Below are 13075 nucleotides of genomic sequence, written 5' to 3'. Positions count from 1 at the left end.
CTCAATGTTGGTTTGTGGCTTGAGATGTACAGATAGGTATAGATGCGGAGGTTAGGTATGGATAAGGATTCAGACCTAGGTAACATAGTTTGCTGTATGTACTATAAATCAGCGGTGAGATTTAAAAGCTTGGTCAGGGGAATCCCTGGGTGGCTCAGCAGTTTGGTGCCTGCCTTAGGCCCATGGGTATGATCCTGGAGTCTCAGGATCAAGTCCCACATAGGGCTCCATGCATGGAGCCTGCTTCTGCCTCTGCCTGTGTCTCTGCCTCTCTCTCTCTCTCTCTCTCTCTTGCTGTGTCCCTCATGAATAAATAAATAAAATCTTAAAAAAAAAAGCTTGGTCAGGTATACCCTGTCCTCCATCTCTCTCTCTCTCACACACACACATACACACACACACACACACTCACACACACACACATACATTCTAGTATTTCTGACATAACCTAAGGAATAATATCAGTTTATTGTTTTTGTTTATGGTAATTGACTTTATTGATTATGTATTCTTATTCTCTTCTTATACTGAAAAATACAACTTTAAAGTATATTTTAAGGCGTATTATAATTAATTTTACCTGAACTGGACCAATCATATATGAATATAAACTTGAAAATACTTTTTATAACTAATCCCATTCACAATCACACTGTTATAATTTCCACCAGCCACTAGAATAGGCACACACACAGACACACACACACACAGTGTTTTTAAGGAGCATCTTTGTAGGAATTGTCAAATATTTGTAATCATAATATCTAACATGAATAGTGAGCCTGATTCTACTATTCCATTTATACACATATTCTCACATTGGTGTTCGCATCATGTAGATGTGGATCAGGAAACTAGAGGTAAAGAAACTAGGTGGCCTTCCCAACATTACATAATTAGTAAAGTACCAAAATGTAGTTCTGTTTGACCCCCATGCACATAGTTTTAGTCCCCAAAATCAATTTATCCTGATAGTGCCCAGGTTAATTTTAGTGACAGTCACATATGACAACAGTCTTGGATATTGACAGTAATGTTTTCCTCTCTTTGGCACACAGTATGTTTTAAGGTGATCTGGTTGATTGAAATAATACTGTATATGTTCTATGTGACTCAGCCATTCTTCTCTGACATATGTATCCACAAAAATGAAAATATCTCTCCACGCCCAAACATGGACAGACCAGAATCTGTACTAGTACTGTTGCTACTATAACAAATCATCGCAAACTGGTGACTTAAGACAGCACAGTTTGGTTTTCACAGTCCTAAGGCACAGAGTTGATAGGGCTGCATCCCAGTAGGGGCTCCCAAGAAGAATTGACTTCCTTGCCATTTCTAGCTTCCAAAGGCTACCTGCCTTCCTTGGCTCACGATCCTTCTTTATATCATTCTTATCATTCTTTCCTTCATACCTTCCCCTATTAGACCATGACAGCATTATTCACAGTAGCCAAGTCCTTTTAAAAAGTCAAACATCTATCATTTAGTGAGTGGATAAAGAAGTAATGGGACCTCCATACTGTGGAATATGACTCAGCAGTAGATGCATCCACAGTGGTGATCCATCTTGAATATATAATATAAATTAGATAAATCAAATACAAAAGCTTCAGCTGTGTGGTTTCACTTATATAACATTATGGAAAACTCAAACTATCATGACAAAAAGTCTATCATTGTTTGCCTAGGACGGGGACTTTAATGAAGAGACCAATGCAAATCAACAAGAGAAATATGCAGGATGAGGGAAATGTTCTCTATCCAAATTATGGTACTATTTACCCAACATTATAAAGTATTCACAGCTCAACAGCTGTATACTTAAAATGGATGGATCTGAGTCAATGTAAATTACACCTCAGTAAAATTGGAAAATTTCTGATAGACTATCTGGTTATTTTAAAATTTCTTGTGTGTATGTCACATAATTAATTTCCCAGTGATTGGATTTGCCAATGATACAAACCTTGTCAACATAGTCACTAGAACAGTGAGTTTCACCTTTTTCATGATATAATACCAATAGGATTAGTTTGTGGTCGTCGGAAATAAATACAGAGGCGCCTGGGTGGCTCAGGGGCTGAGCATCTGCCTTCAGCTCAGGGCGTGATCCTGGGGTTCTGGGATCGAGTTCTGCATTGAACTCCCCGCAGGGAGCCTCCTTCTCCCTCTGCCAATGTCTCTGACTCTCTCTGTGTGTCTCTCATGAATAAATAAAATCTTAAAATGGAAATAATAATGATAAATACAATAGTAGATGAGACATCTTTCTTTTAAAAAATCTGAGATTGAGCATGCAGAGGTAGAAAAAATGGTATTGATAAAATTCCCCAAACTTCTTGAATCATTTTCTTCCTAGCATTTAAGTTCCCCAGCCAAGAACTAGCCTGGGAAAGTTATGCAAAAGAGTTAAAGCAGGAGCCAGGACCTTGTTTTCTATAAAGCTCCTCTGATGGGATAAGCAGTGAGAGGCGAACTGTAAAATAAACTTTGATGCCAATGTCTCACTGAAAGACATATCAGCAAAGATGAGCCTCATTCTTTATCATTTCTTTACTTGTAAAATCATCTAAGGAGATTGTTTCGATGTGAGAGAGTTAATTTTGTGGGGTGCTGTTTGCCAAAACATCCAAGGGACCTTTTCCTAATTATTATTACGATAACCATAAATGTACATATATGTCCTGTTTTGCGTAAGTTAATAGGAAGCCCAATTTCCCTCAGTTCTGCCAAACAAAACATAGGGCAACTTTAATTCGATTCATCCTTCTGCAGAATTATCTGAACAACAGAAGCAATTAATTTGTAAGTTATTTACAAATGCTCAGTGAAGCACACAGACTACTGATTTATACGGCAGCTAAAGGCCTATGAAGAAGGCGATGTTCACTAATCACGGGCACCTGGCACATGATCACCATAAAGTAAGTGAGACATTCTGAGCATCTTAAAATGTAGACAGAGAAGAGTCTACATTCATCAGGGGCACCTCACAGTCCTTCTGAGACTCCTGAGCTGAGCGCAGTGGCTAAAACCATCCCTTCTAGCCAGGGGTAAAGCATTCCAGGAATATCAATATCAATTAAATCACCGTGTGACCCTTGGCGAGCGTTTATCTTCAGCTCATGCATTAACTCCATGTCCCAAAAACTCACCTTGGAATTCTACCTCCTGTGTGTGTAGCAGTTGTGCACTTCCATTGTGTGAGTCCGAACCCTCATGGTCACTTTCTGTGTAACTGCCCTGTACTTACCCTGGCCCTACTCCACACATTCCACTACTTGATCCCTCTAAGACTACATCCCACTTAATTCTCTGCCCCACCTCTCAATGCTTCCAGTAGGAGGCTGGATGTGTTGCCACAATATGTGAGAACTCAGATGGCCCCGCCCCACTCACCTCTCCATCTGTCAGCCTTCCCTATGAGCTGTGGGTACACACAGGTGTGTTATGATTCGGAAAGACTAAAGCACTTTGCCTAAACACAGCATTCCACTTTATGCTTCAGATAGATTTCACATAGATCAAAAAACTTCAGTATTATGATGACAGATACTCATGTGTCTTCCTGGCAAACTCTTGCAATACTTAGACACACCTACCTTGTCCTGATGCATCTCCAAGCAACATGTCACAATTATTCACTCCCTCCTCTGTGTTCTTGCTGTACTGATGAAACAAATTATTTTGTATAATTTGTATAGGGCATACTGTTGTGTATTACCTACAAACTATTTCCCAGCTATTTTTTTTTATTTCTCTACTATAATTTCCTGAAGATAGGAAACACGTCTTCTTCACCTTTGCAAACCCGGTGCCTGGCACATAGTTAGTGCTTGTTTTATACTTTGCTATAGACCATGTGGAGGAAAGTCTGTATTAATGCTAGATTAGATGATTTTCAATGTACTTTCCACAAAAAGAATTATTTATATCTCTTGCTTTCTCATTTTTTCCCCTAGAACCTGAACTTGACAAAACTAGTCCCTTTATAGTTTCATTCTCTTTATTAGATGTTTGTCCATAATATCCCTGAGGTAGAGCAAATAAAACTTTCTTTTCTATTTCGTTAAAGCATACAAATAATGTATAATGTCCTTCTTTTCCAATATTTCAGCTCTCTTAGGACATTCAGGATACAAAGACAAATATTAATTTAATTTCACTCTCTTTCCTTGTATTTATTTTTCATCTTATTTATTAAAAAATTCAGAAAGTGTAACAAAACACAGAGAAATGACTCTGGTGTAAACTTACATACTTTCTATGCTGCAGTTTTGCAGTATTACTGAATCAATTACCTTTTGAGAAAAGTACATTTCTGATGGTTTTTAAGTGAAGTATTAAAAAAGTCTTTCCCTCAAGTTCTTTGTAAAGGTTAAATATACACATTCATTGTGTGGTGTGAATCTTAGTAATATATTTTGGGAACACTGATTCATCCAATTTTCTCTGTGGATAGCAGACTGAGGATCCTTGCCCCCATAAAAACCATCAAAAAGGCATTATGCTAAAAAAAGGTTTCAACACCTCTTCTATTCAGTGAGATGAAAGTTTAGGGTTCTGTTTAAACCAGCTGATTTTTCATGACACTACCACTCATCAGATCAACACGTCACATTCTTCCCATTGATATTTATGACTCTTTTCCTAACTAACTCTGTGGTTCAAAAATGAACTTTATGGATACTGTCAAATGTTGTAGATAAAATCCTTAAAACAGATTCTTACCCTTAAAGATAGAACTATCAGTTGTTATCAAGATATTCTGAAATCAACTAGAAATAATAACTTAAAAAAAAAACAACTCTTCTATTTTAAAATATCTAGCTTTTCACTATTCTAGTAATTAAATGGTGGATTCTAACAAATAGTCTGTTCTATGTCACATCACCTTCTGGAGGTGGTCCTTGTTCCTCTTGTCTGAGAATTTATGCTAGCAATGCTTTGTTTTCTCTTATGTCTCCCCTCTCCATCTCTCTCTCTCCCTTCCTTTGTCCCTCCCTCCCTCTCTCTCATCCTTTAATCTTTCCTTCATGACTAGCTTTTCCCTTCCCTACACATCCTTTTTTCTTTTCTTTTCTTTTCTTTTCTTTTCTTTCTTTTCTTTTCTTTTCTTTTCTTTTCTTTTCTTTTCTTTTCTTCTTTTCTTTTCTTTTTTTTTTTTTTTTTTTTACCTCTCTCTTTAAAAAGTTCTTTCTTTGACCTGGGTGACGGATCATTCCCTTTCCTTTATTTGTCAAAATTAATGAAAAAAACATTTATTCTCACTGTCTTCCTCTTCCTTTCGCTCCCACCTTAACCACTGACAAAGTGGCTTCACATTTCATTTCTACAAGGACTTTTCTTAGTCCCCGCTGTCCTTGAATTCTGTTGGCTTTCCTACATTGAAATCATAAATCCCTTTCTCTTTTCTTCTTGGAAATACTTCCTCCCCTTAATTGCATGCAGCTGTACTCTTTTGGTTTTCTTCTTACATGATTAAAATCTTGGACAGCCAGGATTCTGCCTGCTTAGGTCAAATTCTTACCCCATCACTACCTGCTGTGTGACTTAGCAAAGTTATTGCCCCTCCTCATGCTTAAATCCTCTCATCCAAGACAAAGTCTTATCTTTAGACCAGGTGATCTGTCACCATCATTATTGAAATAAACAATTTGCATTAAACTAATGGGTCTTCTCAAATCAAGACAAAAATTCTCAAAAAGAAAATTCTCAAGGAATAAAGTTGAATATACAGCAACTTTTGAAAATCAATATTGTACCATAGATAATGTGCTGCATTAAGCCTCACAAAGTTTTTGATGACCAAAATAGATAATATGAAACTAAAATTTAATAACTAGGCTTGTTTTTAGTCATTACTTAACAAACATTTGTTCATCCATTAAGCACCAGAGACTGTACTGGGTGCCTGGATTTGCAGTAGTGAGGAAAAGTCACATATAGATACTGACATTACACTAATTTATTCTGTAATTTAACTAATACCACCATTATTTAAATGTTTGAAACTTCCACTTGAAAACTGTGAATAAGCATTTTATTAAGGCACAGAGATGCCTGTTGCAATACAGAAATCCTTGCAGATCCCTGGTTTATTAGTCCCAGAGTCAGACATCCACGTTGACAATTATTTTATATCATTTAACCCATTTGCCCCAGGGTCTCTGAAATGACTTCTGCAGTATGTGAAAACTTCTATAATATAAGCTCAAACCAAATATATATATATATATATATATATATATATATATATATATATATAAGCTCAAACCTAAACTTCGTACTTCCATTTTCAAGAATTATTTAGTGACTTAGAGCCATATCATAGACAGAAAATCTCGTGTCATGCACTTTCCTGAGAGCACCCTTTGAGGGAGAGAGGGTCCGAAGTATCATCAGCATCTAGTGCAGGGAATGCTGACGTGTTTGCTGTTAATCTCATTAGTGAAAATATGTACACATGTGGAACTGGGAAATTCTGGTTGAAGAGCAGGGAGCTGTGGTTGCTAACAACAAGAAGATGACAGGAAAGGGGAATGAAGTCTCTTATCAAGTGAGCTAATCCATAATGCATTTATGCATTTATGTGTAGTCATTTTGATGACAATGTAAATCTATATTTTAATATACAGAATACGCTCTGGGAAACACATTGCAGTAAATGCTATTGCTTTTATAAGATTACCCTATTCTTTATATGGAAAGTCATATTCTCTTGTCTAATATCAGTTCAAAATATTTATTAGTCTGCTTAAAATGGTCTGCTGGCTGGCATATTGGGATGTTCTACATGGTTTATGATATAATTTTCCTTTTCCTCTGTATTTTCTACATTTAGTCACTACCCACAAAACTCATTACATTTTTGCCAGAATTTTATCATGATTCCTGAGAACTGGGGGGAGCATCAGACAAACTTTGTATTGTGTTGATATGGACATTTTTTAATGTTATATTTTATTTATTAAATATTATTTTATTAATATACTTTTCTTCTGCTCTTTTCTTATGCTATTTAATTCAGTATCTCTACTTTTAGATGAGGCAAACCTGTCAGAAACAAAGTTTCTGAGAAAACCTTGACAAATCTAAAATTTTCCAAAAAACATTAATAAGGTTTATTCTGTATATGGCAACTTTAGTGGAGGTTCACTCCTGACAGTTTAAGGCACATAGTTAACATGCATACATAAGGAAGAGACAATACTGTTTCTATTTTAGTTACAATTATAGTGTAGACCAACAAAAACTTTTTTCATTACTGGCAACTATATCTGACTAGCACTGTTGTTGTTTCTGAAAATACAAGATGATGAAATGTAGTTAATAGTGAAAAGCCTATAGTCCATCCAAACCAAGGGTCCCACCTTGTTTTTCCTTTCCAAGTTAAAGAAAGAGAGACCTAACAGGTGCACTCTGTTTGTAGGCCTGGCTCTCTATCAGTAAAGTTTCATCAACAGCTATATAACTTAGGCAATATTTTCTCTTCTAATTTTAAAATAAAATTAAAGTGTCTCTATTAAAGACACCAAGTTTCGAAGTAGTAAACCACAAAAGAAACATCTGTGTATATGGTTCATGAATTTTCTTTAACACCAAAACTAATGATGATTAAGTAACCAGAACAATAAAAGGTCAAAAAGGAATTAGGGTTTAATACATGAGAAATTATAGGAGAATTCATAGATGGTCTGAATGAACCCAGCATTCCAAGTCCAAAAGTGTGAATTTCTGTTCTTAGAAAATTCAGAGACAGCGTTAGAAACAAATGTTCCAAAGTTAGGAATATGAAAAATTACAACATGAAAACTAAGGAACTGTTTCCCCAACTTTTAAGAGTTAAATAAAGTTGATTGTATTAGAGAATACAGACCTGAAATACAGTGGCTTGCTTCCCTAGAAAGACCTTCATTGATCAGCACTATTTGCCGTAGAGAACATCTATGCTTGCTTCTTTATTGAAAGGATTCTCGTGTTCAGGAATTGGGAAATGCTGCTCAGGTGCTATGTCTGAATTTTCACAAGCCATTAATCTCTGAAAATTATTTGTCAGGCAGAGTCACAATTGATTAAAAACAAAAATAAAAAAACGTGTATCTTACAGGCATTAAATATCAGTGTTTCCCTGGAGGCAAGTTACTTCTGGTGAACTGGGGATAGTCCATGCTTTCTTCCATTCAGGGATCTAGGCCGGGCATCAGGAGGGGAGGGCTTGGGGAAGCATGCGTCCCTGAGAGGAACCCCAGTAGATATGAACTGGAGACCAACAGGGAAGATTGTTTATGTGATGGCCAGGCAGAAGGAGGACGCTGAGATTAATAAACCAAGTAACAGAGGTGGGGTCAGAGGTCCAAAATGAACAGATTAGACATTCCGTCTGGAAAAACTAAGTATATACAGGTTTTTCACAGCCCAAGACACAGAGGGAATAGAGGGAGGCACACGCGTCTCCATGTGGTAGTGCTGTGTGGCACTGGCTGTCGGGTTGGCTGCTTCTCTAGGGGTTTCTAACATGAGGATGAGCATGTTGGGCTGGTGATATACACCAGCAGGGCTCAGATCTGATGATATCCTCTTCCCCTATTGCAGAATCTCCCTGGAACTTCGTTTGGGTCCTGGGCCAGACAGTGTCAGGTGTGCATGGAAATCATTCAAGGACTCCTCAAGGTCACAATGATTGTTATAATAACACGAAGACACTAGGTCTTTTTTACTGTGCTGACATTTTCACTGACTGTGTAAGAACAGTTGGGTAAATCTGCTGGCAACTTCTCACAAATCAAGGTAGGGGTCACACACTACTTATAGTCATTGTACTTCTCATTGCCGTGTAATACACACACACACACACACACACACACACACACGCCAATTTTATTTATGAGTGACCCTGATAAAGCAATAAAAATTACTAGTTTTATTAAATGTTGACCCTTGAGTATATGATCTGTCATTTTAATATTCTGTGTGACAAAGTGAGAACGTGCATAAAGCTCTTCTGTAGCCTGCCAGAGCATGGTGCTTGTCTCTGAGTAAAACCCTAGTGTGATTATTTCAGTTGCTCTCTGAATGAGCCCCTTTATTTATGAAGCATCATTTACTTAAAACTCCAACAGACTGACAAACTATGATTATTCACACTTGAATATTTTGCAGATATTTTCTTTAAAAAATAGAAAAGAAAACCTAACAAAATGAAAGATGAAGTAAACTTGTCCCTTTAAGAAGACAACTGCCAAGGATAAAATCCCAGCTTTTTAAGCAAAAATTAGGTTTTTGGAAAAATGATATCTGCCACCAAGGTCTTGAGAGCCTCTCACTACTTAAAGATGTTTCTCTTGAGATTCATGGCAATATTAACAAATGTATGCTTCAAAATATTGTATAATGAAATGTATCAGCATACGGAAGATCTTTTTAACTCAGGCATTATTTTTCGAATGGCTTATGCGTGTGGCTACAAAATCAACGGAGGTAAAAGATCCATTCAAAGTGTACAATAGAAAGTAGTTTGCATAATAAGCATCTGATAGATATGAGTTCCTCTTTCCTTTTGTCCTACAAAAATAAACACCCACCCACACGCAGACACATACAATATGCAAATCACAATAACCAGCAATATCATATCCTCCTAGTTATCCTAAAGCTTGCCATGCTCCCATAATACTCACAGCCCCTGTTGTGTGGATAATCTCACAGAAACTATGCCTGTGAGTTTGTTTGCCATATATTACTGATGTGCTCACTCTGCCCCTTTCTGATGTCAGGGGCGGTTGTCAAGGGGGTGGGACCACCAGTTCACCAGTGATCTGGACCTGAGCAGTCAGAGGCTCCTCACCCCCTCCCCTGTCCTTGGAATATCTATTCTTCTTACCTCCCCAGCTTCCTGAAGCTTGTCCCAAGCATTGGGACCATCTGAATGATGTACATGACTGACCCAGTTAAGGCCTCCAAATAAACTTTTAAGATCTGGCAGACAGGTGCAGAGATCTTGTAGATCTACTTGTGGCCGTCCGACACAAGCCTCCTCATCAGAAAGACTCGCTGCCACCTGCCATCCTAGAACGGTCTGCCTGATTTCTTCATCTCTTCCTGTGCTCCACGTAAGGGGCCCATTTTAGATAATACCTGGGAAGCTCCCAAAAAGGCTGCAGACTGGCATGTGGGACCTTCTATCACCGTCCTTCTCTGGCAGTCCAAATAACCAGAGTTCAGAATAATTTGTAAAGGGGGAGATTTACTTTCCTTGACCTTTCCCTCGTACCTTCCAGCAGACACCAGACGCTAGCTACTTCTTGACTTTCAACAGGGCGCTCTCTTTGGATTTAAATCTAAAGTATTCTGTGCCCACAGAGAGAAAATACATAGGTCACTGTTAGAGTAAACCACTTGTTTGCTTTCATGATGCCATAATGTAGACAACTTCGAAATCCCTAACTCCTGCTTAGAAGTGCCATGAGGAAGTGAACTACAATCTGAGAGTGTTGGCTGTTGTATCTCTAGGTTTTTATCATCATTGTTTATACTAATTCATTTATCAAATTATTAATGGCTCAATCTTTCATTTCACTTTGGCTTTGGGAATCTGGTATCTGATCCAAATCCTCTTCTTTAAAAAAAAAAAAAAAAATCTCCTAAAACATGAAAGCCATTGGAGTGCATTGCAAAGCGTCTTTCCCTAGGTGAATAAACATCTAATCTATCCATTAAAGCAATTTTGAAAAGTATCAGGCAAAATGTGTCTAAACATATATATTTTGTGTATTTAACAAGTAAAAATTATAGTAATTAAACATATTCAAAAAAATTAAACATATTCAACTTTTATCTAAGAAAATTCTTAGAGGAATTTATTTTTCGTTTTCATTTTGTGATATTCAAATAAAGCTCAGTTGCTCAGTGTTCTCATTTAATAAACAACCTTTAATATACTTTTAGACAGTTAATGTCACCCTGGGTCTTTTTGTTGTTGTTTTTCTAATAAGTACCTCTTACTCTATTAACCCTTTTTCACATGGGCTTAATTCTATTCATTTAATCATTTTTGTTGCTTGTTGCTAGATCTATTTCAAATTTGTTCTGTTTTCAGATATCATTTTAAAACATAAGAGAAAGTCTGCACTGTGCAGATTAAGTCAGGTCCTTCACAGAGGCCAGATACCAGCCAGCCCATCCAAGCCATGCAGCACCATTGTTCTGCCATGGGGCAGTTGGCTCCCATTTGTACTATATTCAAAAATTCCTTCTTCCAGGATACTTTAAGAATAAAGTAAATCAAGTCCCCATGCAGTGCTAAAAATAATGTTAAGGAAAAAAATGAGAATTAGGTCATGACAAAGTGGTCATTCTAGTATTTATTCATTTTAATTTATCATTTTTGGAAGCACGTTCTAAAAGATTACTAAAGACAAGTGTTCTTTATCCTGAGAGGTGCTTGATTGGGTGTTGGTCTTTTGAAACAACACTTCTATCTAATACCACTTCTCATCCCATCTTTTAGACTAGTTCATCTGATTCTGATTGCATGCTACCAAAGGCCCATTTGTGAGACACCTGCTGTGGCTAACAGACTCAGGTCTGCACATGACCTGGAAAGCTCACCATTTATTGTCAGGCATTAGAGACAATTGCTCCAATGTGGGTCAGACCTATAGAAGAAGAAACAGTACCATGGCAGCACTGATATGGGAACGATTATATCTAGGAAGTCACAGAAGAAGCTGGGCATTGAAGAATAAGATGAATCAAGGCATAAAAAGCTATGGGGTCAGAGCTAATAGGGAGTTGAAAACATGAGATATATCTGGGAAAGGAAGAAAAACTCAGGGAATAGAATTCAGTTTGCATAGAAGTAGCAGAGGAATGATAAAATATAGAGACAGAAAAATATGTCAAATATGTCCTTTTTGTATCTATTGCTTGTGAAAAGATGTGAAAATGCAGCTGTACTAGAAACAAAAGAAGAATGGGAAAAAAAAAAGTGGAAAAAAATCCTGGAGAGTTTTTGAGCCACATTGCAAAACTTTGAATGAAATAATAAAGAGATAATAAAGAATTGATGGCAAATTAAAACTCTCTGAGAACACAAGTAACATAGTTAGTGAAGGAGGGAAGAAGACAATGGAGTCGGGGAACAGGATTATCAATTGGGGGAGGCCAGAGGAGGTCTGAGTCTGGAGCAGGTGAAGTTCAAGCAGCCAACAGCCCGGATGGAACAGAACCGACATGATGAGTATACTGTAGTGAAGCAAATAAGAATGAATGGTCACAGCAGATGCTACAAGTGACCTTCCTCTTCTCTCCTCAGCATGCACCCTGGGCCAACTTCCAAATACCGGCACCTCTGATTTTACCTCGGAGTTGTCCCTGAGCACCAAAGCCTGTTCTGCTTACTTGGTGGGTGGACTAGAAACATCGATGTGTGGTAGCCCTCAGGATCAACCATCCCTCAGCCCATGGCTGATGGGAATGTTTGGATCATTAGTTTGTCTCCCCACCTCTTGGGTGGAATAATTCTCAAGTGCTTGTTTCTCCTCTGTCTTCAATAGGATAAAGGTCCAAGAGTCCACAGTGGTCGTGCATGTTCCATTGGGTCCCTTCCATTCCTTGTATTACTTACCTTTCTCCATTGGTGTCTCCTGGGATCACTTCCCAAATATTCTAGTCATGTTCCAATTATTGGTTTTTAGGATCTGTTTTAAGGAGAACCCAAATTAAAAGAGTTAGGCTGGAAGTAGTCCTACAGATCCACAGATTGATGTGCTAACAATGACCCTGTTTCTAGGAGTAGGTCACTAATAATTCCATTGGAATTGCTGGAGATAATTCCTGGCATTCTTCTACATCATAATTACTAATGCTTTCTCCTGAGCAGAATTAAGATGAAGGGGCCTGAAATGGGGATATACGCTGTATTAGTTTTTTTACTGCATCCATAACAAATCACTACAAACTTCATGACTTAACACAACACACATTTGTTATTTTTTATTTCTACAGGTTAGAAGTATAATATGGATATCACTAGGCTATCAGGTGTCAAGAGCTCTGTGTCCCCTCTGGA

The 13075-nt window shown here is 37.6% G+C and overlaps 1 long non-coding RNA gene across 14 annotated transcripts in view; it reads right to left on the bottom strand.

The window, feature by feature from the left end:
• The window catches only part of LOC112671428 (uncharacterized), a 56247-nt gene extending 43457 nt beyond the window's left edge, over positions 1-12790 (bottom strand). For 6 of the 14 annotated variants that reach the window (XR_004815774.2, XR_003143630.3, XR_004815780.2 and 3 more), the window contains exons 1-3: positions 9684-9793; positions 7883-8044; positions 3606-3672 (exon numbers count right to left, since the gene is read on the bottom strand). This is a non-coding gene — a long non-coding RNA (uncharacterized LOC112671428). The other 8 variants (XR_004815776.2, XR_004815778.2, XR_004815783.2 and 5 more) reach the window with 5 other exon arrangements.
• Positions 12791-13075: the final 285 nt, after the last annotated feature.

Source organism: Canis lupus, chromosome 5 (genome assembly GCF_003254725.2).
Source record: "Canis lupus dingo isolate Sandy chromosome 5, ASM325472v2, whole genome shotgun sequence".
Lineage (NCBI taxonomy): Eukaryota > Metazoa > Chordata > Mammalia > Carnivora > Canidae > Canis > Canis lupus.
Note: the sequence above shows the minus strand (reverse complement) of the source record. Positions and strands in the feature narration are given on the sequence as shown.